The sequence below is a fragment of the Pseudopipra pipra genome, chromosome 5 (assembly GCF_036250125.1).
Source record: "Pseudopipra pipra isolate bDixPip1 chromosome 5, bDixPip1.hap1, whole genome shotgun sequence".
In the NCBI taxonomy this organism is placed as follows: domain Eukaryota; kingdom Metazoa; phylum Chordata; class Aves; order Passeriformes; family Pipridae; genus Pseudopipra; species Pseudopipra pipra.
Genome location: NC_087553.1, coordinates 31079816 through 31093848, shown reverse-complemented (window position 1 = coordinate 31093848; position 14033 = coordinate 31079816).

The following is a 14033-nucleotide window of genomic DNA, read 5'->3' as shown; positions in this document are numbered from 1 at the left end:
CAGCTGATTCAGAATCTCTGCCTGAATTTTGTGATGCACGGACAGACATGTCCTCTCTACCACTTTACATACAGTCCTCTCCCTCCCCATCCAGTCTTTCTTGACAAAAAAAACTGACTTCAGAACTAATTTAGAGAGGAATGTGGACCTGTTGCTCCAATAAGGCAGAGGACCTACTTACATTTAATGTGATGAACTTCAGTTTACCTGGATGCAGAAACATATACTGGAGTGCTAACTTTCACTGCCATCCAAAACCCACCGCTTCCAGGGTCATTTATCAGCAAAGGTAGAACCAGTCGAGCACTCTCCCTGCCTCTTCTGGCTTGTAAGGAGTCTGGAGACATGGGTCATCTGAATGCACCAGTGCCCTGCAAAATGTCATACAGGGCAGCTGCTCCAGTTCAGGCTTGCTGAAACCTGTACCCAAACCTCAGTGATATGATTTGTTTTTCTGAAGGCTCATAGTGACATCCTGGGGAGCTTGGAGCTACCTGATGGAAGTTGCCCAAGTCATGATGAAGTACAGTCCTATTCCAGTGAGAACCTCAGTTGCCCACAGCCTTACCTCCCAAATTCTTGTAATCTGTCAAAGATGCAAGATGCTGTTAAGGACCAAGGCAGAGAATAAATGCAAAGGCAAAGCCACAAGAGATCAGGGTGATCTGTGGAAATGCTTTCTAATGGAAATCCCTCATATTTTTAACCCACCATTCTTGCAAGTGCCTTCTTCGTTTTGCCTTAAGCTTTCTGGAAAACTAGGATCAGATCTGTGAAATTCAGATGCATTTTTTTGGTTAGCTAGAAATGAAGGATGAGCCAAAATCAAGCATGAAATTGAAAACTGTTGTCTCAGTGATAAGGAAATTGGCTTTCAGAGGCCTTGGATGGAATACTTGACCTAGCAGCCTTTCCATCTCTAATTTCATTGATTAAAGTGATCATTAGCAATTTTCTTAATTATGCATAATATTTCTGGTTTTCTCTAGTCCTTGCTCTGTCCCCATCAAGTTCTTGCAGATTAGTGTCATTTTTCCTAGTTGATTGCTAGGTTTTATTATAAGAGATTAAAGACATAATTAACTTCATTGCATGTCTGTAGAGCAGCAGCCTCCAAATTTGCCTTCAATCCACAAGAAAATAACTGTAATTTTTTAAACTATCTCCAGCTTTACCTCCACCAATTTATTTCAACAATGTAGCATTTGAAAAGACACATTAATATAAGTAATAAACTATTGGTAAATAGGGAGGATGAGGGAACTGATTATGCTACATTTTTCTGACCTCGAGGGTTTGAAAGGATTTGACAGGTGTACAGCTAATAAACGTCCTTTTCCCAGTTATTGGTCAGGGAAGACAAAGGCTGAACAACTGAGGCTGCCAAGATGAGGGAAGGTAGTGCAGTGCAGAGATCCCAAAGCCTACAGTGACCTGAGCTGCTCGGCTCATGCGCAGTCGCCACTGATACTCAAAGCTACTATTCTTCCTAGAGACTACAAGGCTCAAGCTAATGCTCCATTGCCTCAGTGGCAAGAGTGTCTCCAGCCCTTGGTTTCTGTGGTGTGCTCTCTTCAAAACTTGCAAGGACAGCCAGGACAGAGAGCAGGAAGGGCAACTACTGGGGTCAAGCATTAAGAGGCAGTCTTTCTTAAAGAACATATAAAATAAATACACACTTTTTAATAATTAAAAGAAATGAATAAAAGTCATAAATTAGCACGTAGTGTGGAGAAGTTTTCTATACCAAATTCATAAATGTCCATAGGCTTAACTGACCTTTACAGTAATGCCATCCTTTGTCAGCCTTTGTGTTTGCCCAAATAAAGTAATGGGATTTTGTCTGACTCACCTATTGAATTAAACTTAATTTCAGATATATTTTAGGGCTGAATTGCTTTTAGTCCCCACAGTTGTCCTCACATGGCTCCCATGTGTCATGCTTGTTTTACCTAGAACAGCTGGCCTGCTATATAGGGATATTCTCTCTAAACTGGATGCTAACACTGAGCCACATTGTTTTTATAATTAAGCAAGTTATAAATTAGGTCTCTGTGTGGTCATCTCCACATGAGATAAAATCCATTAACAGCCCTCTACCCAGCTTATGAAACTGTGAACTGACATCTGAAATCAATGCAAGTATCCTGCTGCAAAGATCATTCTTCTACCTATATTTCTCGATTTTACCCACAATTTATCTCTACTTTCAGGTGGCATTACACCTTACCATGTCTTACTTTTCTAGACACAGTGATGTCATTGTTAACATACAAGGATTTTCCACATAAAATCAAAAGCATTAAAATCCTGATTGTCACTGCCACTTTGTCATCTTTGGAGCCAAAATTCTGCTCAGAGTAGGGAGTTTTTAAAAAATATAAATTTAGGAGTAAGTCTGAGATTATTTTGATTTGACTGTCACATGGGATCTAAATGATTTAAAATACATGACAAAATGTGATCAGCCTTTTGATGTGATCAGCCAGGTTCCATACAGAACCTGTTTTTCTCTAGCTCCTTCTTCTTACAAATGGATAAGTCACAAATGGATTGTGATTTGCACTCTCTTCAGCTGTCACAGAAATTTGGTCTTTTATGTAGGTAAGACTCAACCAGTTAATTGCTTTGTAAGTTAGGACAAGAGCTGTAAACTGGCATCAACAGCTCAACTGAGCAGCTAGAAGTATTTTCTAAAGACCTGTTATGTTATGTTCACACTGGTCTGAGCCATAGGATGCATGTCATCAGCCTACTGCCTAATATTTTTTGCTCAGCTTTCATGATTCTTTTAGGGAAGGTTATATTCATTTATGGATACAGTGACGCCTTAAATGGATGTTTCCCAAACTTCCATTTGCTCTTATCTCACTATTTAGAAAACAACACTAGCTGTTTGTATCCATTTTATCAGCATATAAATATAACTCCCTCATCTTCCAAAGATTTTGTCACATGTTAACAAACAGGTACATGCCTTCAATGCAAAGGTTGAGATGATGTTCAACCAACTTTTTATTTCACTTCACTGGCCAGCACCACTTCAGTGGTGCAGTGGATTCCTGTGTAGTTATTTTCACACTGCCATTTTACTGATATGAAGACAATGGTTTTAACAAAATGCCTTCTCCATTCTCTTGGCAGCTAAGTCTAAAATATGACATTGTTTTCTCATGGATCATAAACAAAGACCATATTTTATCCTATGACCTTCTCATTTTGGTCCGAAATTTAGTTGATGTTTTGAGCAATATTATTAAAATATGAAACACCACAAGGAAGGTTGTGACTTCCCTTTTCATGATATTTCTCCACTCCAAATACTTCTACTGCACCTGCAGTGGAAAAGGACTTGTCCTCGGGCTGCCTCAGAATACACTGATAGTAAGGAAATAAGCGACATGAAATTTAATATAAAGCTTTGAAAGGGTTTCTGAGTAAATATTTTTTTTCTTTTGTCAAATTGCACCAGATGTCAGGAATTTCCAAATAATTTTCTGAGGAAAGATCTCTTAGCCCCTCTAGCTCTTCAGAGACCATCTAACACAGTAAAACTTGACATTGTACTGTTCCACCAATATATTAGGTTAAATTTGCAGGAGCAAATGATAAGTCTTCACAGAAAAACCTATATTTTGAAAGTCTATTTGCAGAGTATTATCACCCTATAGAGCAGAAGTGAAAATGAGAAATATTTTGCTTAATGAGGATTCCTCTCCCTCCTCTTTTTGCAAGTGTAAAGTACAGAATACATTAAGAACGTTGAACTGAAGAAATGTCTGACACTGCTGATTATTAAAGGTCCTAAGTGCTTCAAGTTTGGTATCTCAGAAGAATACCTGTGGGACAATTTCTTGTTAACTTAGTATATCAGTGTCTTCTGCTTGCTCTTCAGGTTTTTGTAATTTTTGTTTTGGCTTGGGTTTTTTTTGTTTGGTTTCCCCTTTCTCTGTTGCTAATATTGAAGAGAAATGTAGTTCATAACAAGGAGAATAGATGATATTATGATAAAAACTAGAAATGCTGCAAGAATAACAGATATATCAAGGACTTTTTAATTTTAATTGTCATGCTGCAATTGCCTAGTCACCTTTTTTTAAAAAACCCTTGTCTTAAAATACTAAAGAATTCCATCATAAAGCAGAAATTGTATATGAGAAAGTAAATGAAAATGAAAAAGTAGCTTGCCACTCTTGAGTTAACCTGTCATAGAAATAAATAGGTGCATTCTCAGGTTCAATAAAGAGGAAGGTAACAGACAAAGGAAAAACATTATTTTTCATTGTGCTTCTTGGCATCAAAGCCTAAGTTTCTTGTCAAAGAATAATAAAAATAGAGACTACCTAAGGGTAAAAATGGTAATCTTCCCAGCATACTCAAAATGCTTCTAAATTAAGACCCTCCCTACAAGTTGCTCTGCACTGGCATATCACTTTGCTCACAAATAGCCTGGATGATGTCAATCATGCAGAAGTCTAACATGATGGATGCAAAGTGTATGATCTGCCTTGTCCTGGCCCACAGAATCCTAGATGAGATAAATCAATGGCAAAGGATATTTTTCTCCACTTTTCGGAGAAAAAAACCCGCACATTAACACTGTTATCATTATCCTACTTTATAAGACATCCCTGAAATCAATGATATGTTACGTTCAATTGTTTGTTTGGACCTGAGCCACATCGGTTATCTGTATCTGAACCTTTTTGTGTTTATTTGCTGCTGAATCAAACACATTAATTAACACTGATCAACCCTGATTTCAGATGATATTGTCTTTCTGAAAGTGTCAGCTATGGTATCATAGATATGGTGCAAGAGCCCAGCTTAACATTGCTCACCTCAGTAAATGTGCAAGTCAAAACATGTATTTTAGTCTCATCATAATCTTTTACCCATTGACTAGCCCTGACAATCAATTATCTCCTTTTTTTGTGGTGTCTGACTTTGCAGGAAATAACAAACAACCAAACTGCAAGTAAACAGCTCAGCTTTATAAAACAAAAAGAATAAGCCAAGTGTTAAATGCCACTATGTTCTACTGAGGTGTTGCTAAGCCTCCTTCTAAATCTGTTCTGAAACGCACTAACCAGCACTTATCTCCACTATCTACCATGTGCTTGCTTAGTAATATTGCATTTTTAGTACCATTTACAACTGTAACCTGTAGAAATGTTACTGAGAACAAACCTAATTGCTCATTAATAGTAACAGAAAAAGGCAGATTACTTTTCAAGGTTTTATTTATGCATTTTTGAGATTTATTTGGACTTAAATGTGCATCTGCATCTGATCTTAACAATCCCGTTTCTATACACAGACAACTATTCAGAAGAAGAGGGAAGATAAGATACTGCATCAGCTTGTTTGCAAGAAGCAAAAATTTCCAGGGACTTCAAATGGGAAAAAAATCTGTAAATGACTGCCATGAAACAGCTAGAGCAATAGCTCCCTGCCTCCCTCATTTCAGCAGCACTAGAGCAGCTGAGATTGAACTGCCTTTGGGTGATTATCAGGAATAAAAAAAACAGAAACTGAATACACTCGGCATTAAAAGAAATTCAGACACCACTTGGCTACTTCAGAGTGGCACGTGCCACTCTTTGCTCAATTTAATGGAGCCCCTCTACAAAAAGACAGGCTGGGAAATCTGCCAGGTGAAGATTGAAGAAGGATAAACTATTATTATAAAAGAAACCAAGAAAAGCACTATCATAAAGGGATTCAAATTTTACTTATACTAGTTCACCACTCATGTATCACAAGCAGATATCACAAATTATCCTGCATAGGGAATAGTCATAGTCAGTAGGATTTTTTTTTTTAGCTTTTCAGACTAAAGGTTTTGTACATTAGGAATGCATAATGTCAGAGAATTCAGTACTTCTATTTCTTTTATCAGATATTTTTTCTCTTGATTATCTACTCTTCAGGCACTTTTAGCCTAATGTGGGCTTTTTCTGCAAGGATACATCACATGTGAACTGGTCAAATCTGTCATGGAAGAGACAACTCTCCACAAAGGAACAGGAGCACCAAGACAAGGAAACCTCTCAAAATTTATCAGTTTCTTCCTGTGAACACTTGAAAACATAATTTAAACAGGTGATGAATCAAAATTTAAATTAGTAAAGACACAATATATGGAGCCTCACTGATAGTGGATAATGGAAACATAAATGTTTACAATGAGATACATACTTAAGAGTGTTTCTGAATCAAGGGGATGACTGGGATAGGACTTAAAAGTTAGTGAAATTGCTGTCTTTTCAAAACCAGGGGAAAAAAAGATTAAGCAACTGCCAAATCTGGACTGTATTAGAACCAAGGCTACTTACATCTGGTTAATAAACAGTTCAGAGTTTACTAAAGGAGCATTTGTCTACCTTTGCCTGCAGTCTATTGCCATTCATCAATTGTTTTGTATTTACTTATGGATTTGATTGAAGAAATTTTTAATTTCCTGTAATTTGGGAAGAAGTATGTTTTGCATAGGATCATAAACTTGATGGGAAGGACAGGATGCATTATTTATTTTCCTTCTTCCACCATCACTCTGATCTCAGGTCACATACGTAAGCATCTGAGAAGATAATCTATAGGCTTCCCCATATCCAAGTCTTTCAGCCATTGGTCTGTCAGCTGAATTCTTTACCAACAGCCAGGGTAACTGCTGTCACTTTTACATCCATATCATCTCAAAACTTCCTCTCTACCTTTGTCACACTATTCTCCATGTTTTCGTAACTCTTCTCCTATTTCGTTAGCAACTTCATACTTCCTGACCTGCCTTCCTTGTTAGTGCAGTCAAGTTTCTGCCTTGACCCTGCTTGGCTTCTTTTTCCAGTCTACCCAGGTGGTTCACATAAATCCACAGTCTTTCCTTGGAAATTAGCACAATGGTTTAACTCCTGTTGCATCATAAACAAAATTCTTGCTTCTAAATCCCCATAGAATTTATGTTACCTCCAGATATTCCTGTGTTGAGACCCTTAACTTGCTCATTCCTTTCATACCTCCTTCAGACCTTCTCCCACAAATCCTTCAGTGACCAAGGTGTGCTTGAAATTAGACCCCAGTTCTGCAACCAAGTCAGCTTCCTCTCTCCATGTCTCACTATGGAACACATTCCTTTCAACTGTGTAATTATTCCTTCACCTCCATCCCTGTGTTATTTCACATTTATCTCATGAGATATTAATAGATATATTCATTAAAGAAAGGAAAGCATGTAAAATAAAAATTAGATCACTTTGTAGGAAAATCAGACTAGTACTCCAGTAAAATTCCTCAAAAATCCTGTAGAAGTTCTACCGGGCGTTGTTGCACATATGTGATAATCTCTTCAGCACAAGGGCTTGTTCTTTTGGATGATTGTTCTATACCACAAAATCCTCAGTCTCTTTATAAACTTAAAAGCATTAAAATAAATAAATTATAGGTATTAGATGAAGGAAAAGATGAAGCCTAAGTTATGGTCTGAGATTCAGGGAGTTTCAAATGCATTCAGGTTTTACCTGGTTGTAAAACCCTAATTATTCCTGGATAAGTGATTTCATGTTTCCATAGCTCTCTGTAGTAGAACAACACCAAGTTTCTCTGAGATCACCATTCTACCATCTCTACCATTAGCACTGTAAACTCCTCAGTGAGTTCCCCTCACTACACATATAAATGATGCTGGCAGCAAAGAAACTCGAAACTCATCTGGGCTTCTGGGCTTTAACGTATTATAAACACTTCATTAAGAGTTTACTATTAATATAGCAGTTACTGGTAATGCTGGAAAATGCTTTTTCTTCTTTTTTTTCCTTCCTCACAAAGACATACGCACATCCCCCATTCACACAGGCTTTCTTTGGCTGCTATCACCACCACACACTGACCTCTGAAATATGGAAATAAAAGTGCTCAGAAATAAAGCTGGCAGCAACAGAAGCCCAACTGTCATCATATAGAATCTGAAACAAGTGGGGCCATAGTTTGCAAGCTGTCTTCATAATTACTTGAAGCAGTTGGCACTCTGGCTCTAGTTTGTTCATTACACCCCAAACAAACAGCTGATATTTGTTAAAGCACATAAGCCACTCTGTTGAGGCAGGGTTCTTTATTGTGAAGAACCCTGCAGCTGCAAGTCACATGCAATTCATAGTATTTCCTGATTTCCTTTGCTTTTTTGCTTCCCTGCATTCCCTTTACAGCAATGTCTTTTTCACCAGAGAGAAAGAGTGGAAAAAAAACCCAAACCAAACACAATAAGGTAAACATTAGCTAACATAAAGCTTGATATGTTTATGACCCAAATCTGGTTCCTATTAAACAAATACTTTTGCTGTTGTAAAGAATGCTTCCCATTAAGAAAGTCATGGATGGAATTTGAGACTGCTGTACTTCAATGAACCAACTGCCACTTACAGTTCAGTGCTTTCCCTCTGCAGTTGCCTGAAAGGGAAGCAAATGGATGGCAACAATTTGAGCGGAGTGAGGCGGATTTTGGGAAGATCCTTTCTTTGCTCTTTTACATCCTGAAAATGGAGGCTCTGGCAATTGTTCTGCAACGTTCCACATGAGAATGCTCAACTGTCTGGTGGTTGTGGTCTTCTCTGATGAACCACTGGGTGGTTGAATGGGAAAAGATTCCCTTTCAGTCTGCAATTGGCAAGTCTCCATGGCTGCTGGTGAAGATGAAGGAAGGAATGGTGAAGGTGTGCAGAAAGAACTGGTTTCCTGTGCTGTACAAGGGGAAAAAATCCTATCTGATAAGACTGTTTTCAAGCTTATTTTGTCAACACAACCTTGAAAGAATAGAGACAATAAATGAGCTCCAGTAGGCCAAAGGAGCTGACACAATCTTGTACAAGACTAAACTGTTAAATAAGCTCTAGATGTTTGAACAGAGATCTCAGCCTGATCAGCTTCACAGCAAAAATAACTGAAGGAAATAATGCAATTTCTTTTAAAGATACAGAAGAAAAAAAAACCAAAAAAACAATAAAAGCATTTAAAAATGTGGCATATTTCATTTTGATAGTATCCCTTATTCCCTTTCTCATTAATTTCCGAAAAATTTTATATGTGAAAAACCCTGTTTGGCAGTCTTTCAGATGACATGAATGAATGTTATTTGTTGTCCTTGTTGGAGGGGAAGAATCAGCTGTGATGTTGTTACTGCAACTGTTTAAAATGTGCATAAAGCAAACAGTCAAGGTGAAAAAAGACCAGCAAAGGGAGAAAACATGATTTATTTCTATCTTGTTGAGTTGTAGCTTCAAGCTTATTGTTATGGAAACACGAGTCCAGCACATTTTCTAGTCTGACATCTGTGCATCCAGCAAACCTGTACCAGTGCTGAGCTATTTGAGATAATGCCTTTATCTACACCAACAAAAGATACATTCCTAGACTGCTAATCAGTCTTTCCATTAAACATGAGACAATGAGAAAGAAAGAAGGAAAGTGAGATACAGTGTAGGGAGTCTCACAGGTAGGGATGGCAATGCCATGTATTATTCAAGAACTTCGACCCGGGAAAGAGGTAAAGACTCATAGGTTCTTCTCACAGGAAAGGAGTGGGAAAAAATAAAACTCAGTGGACTGAATGTGTAGGAGGAGGTAATGGTTTGGTCTAGGCCTCTTCCTGGCAACCAGGTTGAAACCAAGGAAGTACCTATATCCCAATATTCCATGCTATTCTTTACGTAAGTAGGAATATACATAGAAGTTGAAGGAAGTTAGTTGGGCGGATCTCTTCCAGCGAAGTTGGAGACAGCAGGCTCCCTGTGGCTGGTCTCACTCATGTGGGAGCTAGGCCTGTGAGGTCTGTCATTTCTCCTATTTGAGAGGAGAGATTTGGTGGAGTGGCTTTCGTTTTCTTAAGGAAAGCATTGAGATTTTGGTTTGATAGTTATTTATTGTTTGTGCGTATGTGTTTTTCTGGTTTTTGGGGGGGTGTTGGGGGTTTCTTTCTTATGTGTATATAGTTTTGTAATTATATATATGTGCGTTTTTTTCCTTCCCTTTGCTTCCCATGTGTTCGTAGACAAAAGGGGGGGGGGGAAAGGTTTTTGCTGTGGTGTTGGGCACTTGGTGGGAGGCCAAGTCCAAACTGCCACAGAGGTGAAGCACATTATATGAAGTTTTCCATTCAATCACTTCCAGTCTTCTGGTGAAAATCTATAAATACATAGTATGTAGAACAAGTTACCTTTTCATTATTTGTAGTTTAGGCCTATAATTTCTCATTCTCTTTCCTACATAGCTTGCTTTTGATAGAGCTAACCTTGTCTTTCTGCTCCTGTTTGTATCTGAATTTTATACTTTGTAAGTGGTCAAGCTAGACCTCTGCTATTTTGCCAAACACAGGAGAAACCAAGGGTCCAGAGGAAAAATGAATGAGCAATCCATAATTTCAGCCCAGAGTATTTGCCACACCAGTCTCAGTGGACATATGTCTACAATACATTCTTACAGAAGGAGCTAGAAGAACTTCCCAGGTCACAGCTAAGATGGGTATTCTAGCTGCTCCCTTACTCCATACTGAGATAAATACTAAGATATGAAATCCCATCCTTCAATGCCTGGACTTTCAGGTGAAAAAAAGTGGAATCATGAGACAAGAAGGGGAACTTCAACGTGTATAACCAATTTCCAGTCTACACCATCAGGGACAGGACTGCAGGGAATATCCATATGTGTTCCTGCTCCACAGGCTGAACATAATCACCGTGACCTTGTCTCTCTGATGGCACCAAGCCAGCGCTGCAGTGAGTTATCGGCTAGTACAGTCAGAGACAAATTGCTTTTGTCCTGATGGCAGTTTACTTTGATTCTGCTCAACTGAAAGAGTTTTTTCCACTTTCATGTAAGTTAAACCATGCCGAACACTAAGCACACTGCAAGGATGAAGAATTAGAAATAACATCGTGGGGCAAACTTGCAAAACTATTTAATTTGTTTGTTGATTCTCCCAAAACAGAAGTGAACTGTTTGTGGAAAGGATGAGGTAGAAACACGATGCTTTGGTAGATAACCCAAATTGAGTCATTTATACGTGGCATGAGCCTCCACTTGCATCTACCCTGTGCTTCCTGGTTTTCTTATATGCATAAATAAATCAAGTTTCATTGGAGCTTTGGCAAGCTTGGCTTTCCAGCAGAAGATTTGCATATAATTTTCCCTACCAGTCCTGCCAGTAGGTTTGGATAACTGAATGTTTATAAGGGTGACAACAAAATAGCAGTCACCTAATATACTTCTCCAGACAGGCCCTTCAATGATCAGAAATCTTTTTATGCTGGGAAATTTTAAAAACAGAAGATGCAGCTGACAAAGATCAAGTGGGACATGGTAGTGTAAAGGGCTGCCAGAACAGAGAGGTACTGGGCATAGAACTGATGACCAAGCTAAATCTTCTATAGAAAGTATAAAATTTATGGATTGAAAGACTCTGAGGCAGTACTATGATGAAATACAATGCCGAGCATTGTAAAAGGCTCTATATCTCAACTGGGTAGTAATGTTTCTAGAAAAGGCTGTCAAATTTCTTTCCTTTCAGTAGATGTTTCCTTTGTCTCACTAACTAAACTGTCTGCTCATACTGAGACAAGCACCATGAAGCCTGTTGCTACTGCTAGGTGGACTAGGGGTAGTCAAAATCCAAAGTTGAAAGAATCTTAATAAAACAATAATGCAACCAGTTTGTATTGAACTCTTCGTATCTGGTTTGTTGTAGCACAAAATACATTTTAGGAGACCAAATATGAAAAGCAGTATCTAATAAAGGATTTTTTGTTCCCCTTATTTTCTCACTTCCCCTCTGTTTCCTGGATATATTATATTATTTAAATATTTTACAAGATAGATAGTGTTCTCCCTCAATTTAAATCCTGGCAAAACAGCATTAGGAAAAGTGACAAGACTGTCATTTGAATGAGAGGGTTGCACCAGTGCCTTGTTACTTCGTTTTTGTGACAAAGATTTCATATGGCATTTAATACTCAACATCTTTCAAGAAATATAGTGAAGTGCACCACCATTTTGGTGGCCCTATTAATCAAGGAAATAGATATTACAGTTCACTGTGAAATAATACTTATTTTAAGGAGCAACCATTAAGGTTTTTAGGCCCCACATCTTCTGCAGCTTAGAAAGGTCTTTTTTATGTTTCCTTTATATTATTATTATTCTCCAGCTTATTGTAACAAATTATATAATTGTATAAATAATAAAGTCTTCAGAATTGGCAAAGATACTGTGGCCACAACACCTAACAACATCCCTAGGCAACAGGTTTGCATGAGGAATGGATTTGGCACGACTAAACAAGAATGCTCACTGAGAGGTAAAAGCTTTTGCTCATTCCCAGAACAACCTTTGTGCTACAGCAGCTTTCTTTCTCTTGTTCTCACTTTCTTCCTGCCCCCTCACTTTCTTCCCTTTTTGGGGGAGGGCAGGTAAAACAGAAATAACACTTTCAAAATGTCCACCTGTAAAAAGTATTCATCAATAATACCTAGTTCTTTGGTGGCAGTTATTCAACTGCAGATTTCAAAGCACCTCCCAGAAGTGGGAAGGGGTATTTTTAGGAATTCCCTGTGTTCAATCCAGTGGCCACTGTGGACCCAGGAATGGAATACAGTGTTCTCCATTCCCCATGCAGAGTGCTCCTCCTTCGGAACCAAAATCATTACTGAAATTGCACTGGTAAAGACACATATTTAGGTTTGTAGAAAGGTAACAGGAAAAATGAGGAACACTATAGAGTGTTCTTCACTAAGATATAGTGAAGTACAATTGGAGCTGCCATATAGTTAATGCAACAGCAGTGATCTGTTCAAGCAGCTCCACAGACAAAACGGATAACATTCATACAAAGGAGGAAAGGAACATAAAGAAGATAGGAAATGGACTAATAAGAACTTCAGGGAAGAAATTTTTAAAAGTGCACAGACAGCTATAGAGGGAGCCTGACTGAAAAACTTCAATCCCAAAGGGGGGGGAGGGGGGGGGAAGAAAGCCCATGCCTATGCAGAGTCAGCCGCACATACATGGCTTGGATACAATTTTGCAGTGAGGGCTGTATTTGCTCTGAAGTGTAGTCATCTATTACATGTTGAACTCAACATCTTATGAGGTTTGAGGAAGCTCAGTGAGTTGTACAAGCAGACTGTAATGTTGCAGGAGAACTGACAACAGTTATGATGAGGGCAGGACTTAGTGAGTGAAGTGGGAGTTCTTTTCTGCACTCCCTGTGTCAGTAAGTTTTTGCCAGTCTGGTAGCACAATAGCCATAGGCTCTTGCAGAAAATGCCAATACTACTTATCGTATCTGTTTTCTTTTTGAACTAGGGTGACAGTTCATTAAGAATTGTTTTTAAACTGAACTGTATTAGAAACCCGGTTCTTCAAAACTGATCCCTTTATGGAAATTTAATTGGTTTGGATGAATTTTCATCAGGAAAAATTTTTAGAGTTCAAATTTTTGAGAGTTCAAGAATTTCAAGAGTTCAACAGCTACAGTATTTGCATAGGACAATCAGATGAGATCTTGACAATGTTAGCTCAAGGGTGCTAGCCCTGCTCCAAAAATAGTGTCTTCAACTTAAATTATGGGGTACAGGCTAATCCTTGGTGATGTTTTCTCCTCCCCTTATCCTTCTGCACCAAAAAAATAAACAGCCAAAGCCCAAGAAATCAAACCCAAAAATAATTATACAGAAAAGAATTTATTCATTCCCATGAGGAATAGCAGGAAAAAGTAAGCATGTAAAAAAAATGTAATGGGATGAGAATTCACAGTCCCATTTTGTGGAGGAGGAAATCAAGCAGGTAAGAAAAGCAGCTTTCCCAGAGCTGCAATGCAAACTCCTGACAGATGGAGGGTTAAAAAACTATGAAGTTCTACTAATACTCACAGCACAGGGCTCATTTTTTCTGGGGAAAGTATTTACTGTCAGTCAGCCTAGTGTTTGCAGCAGAGCTTTCCTCACAAAACATTTATAGAGATAAACTTCCCATATCCCTAAGAGCTCCGT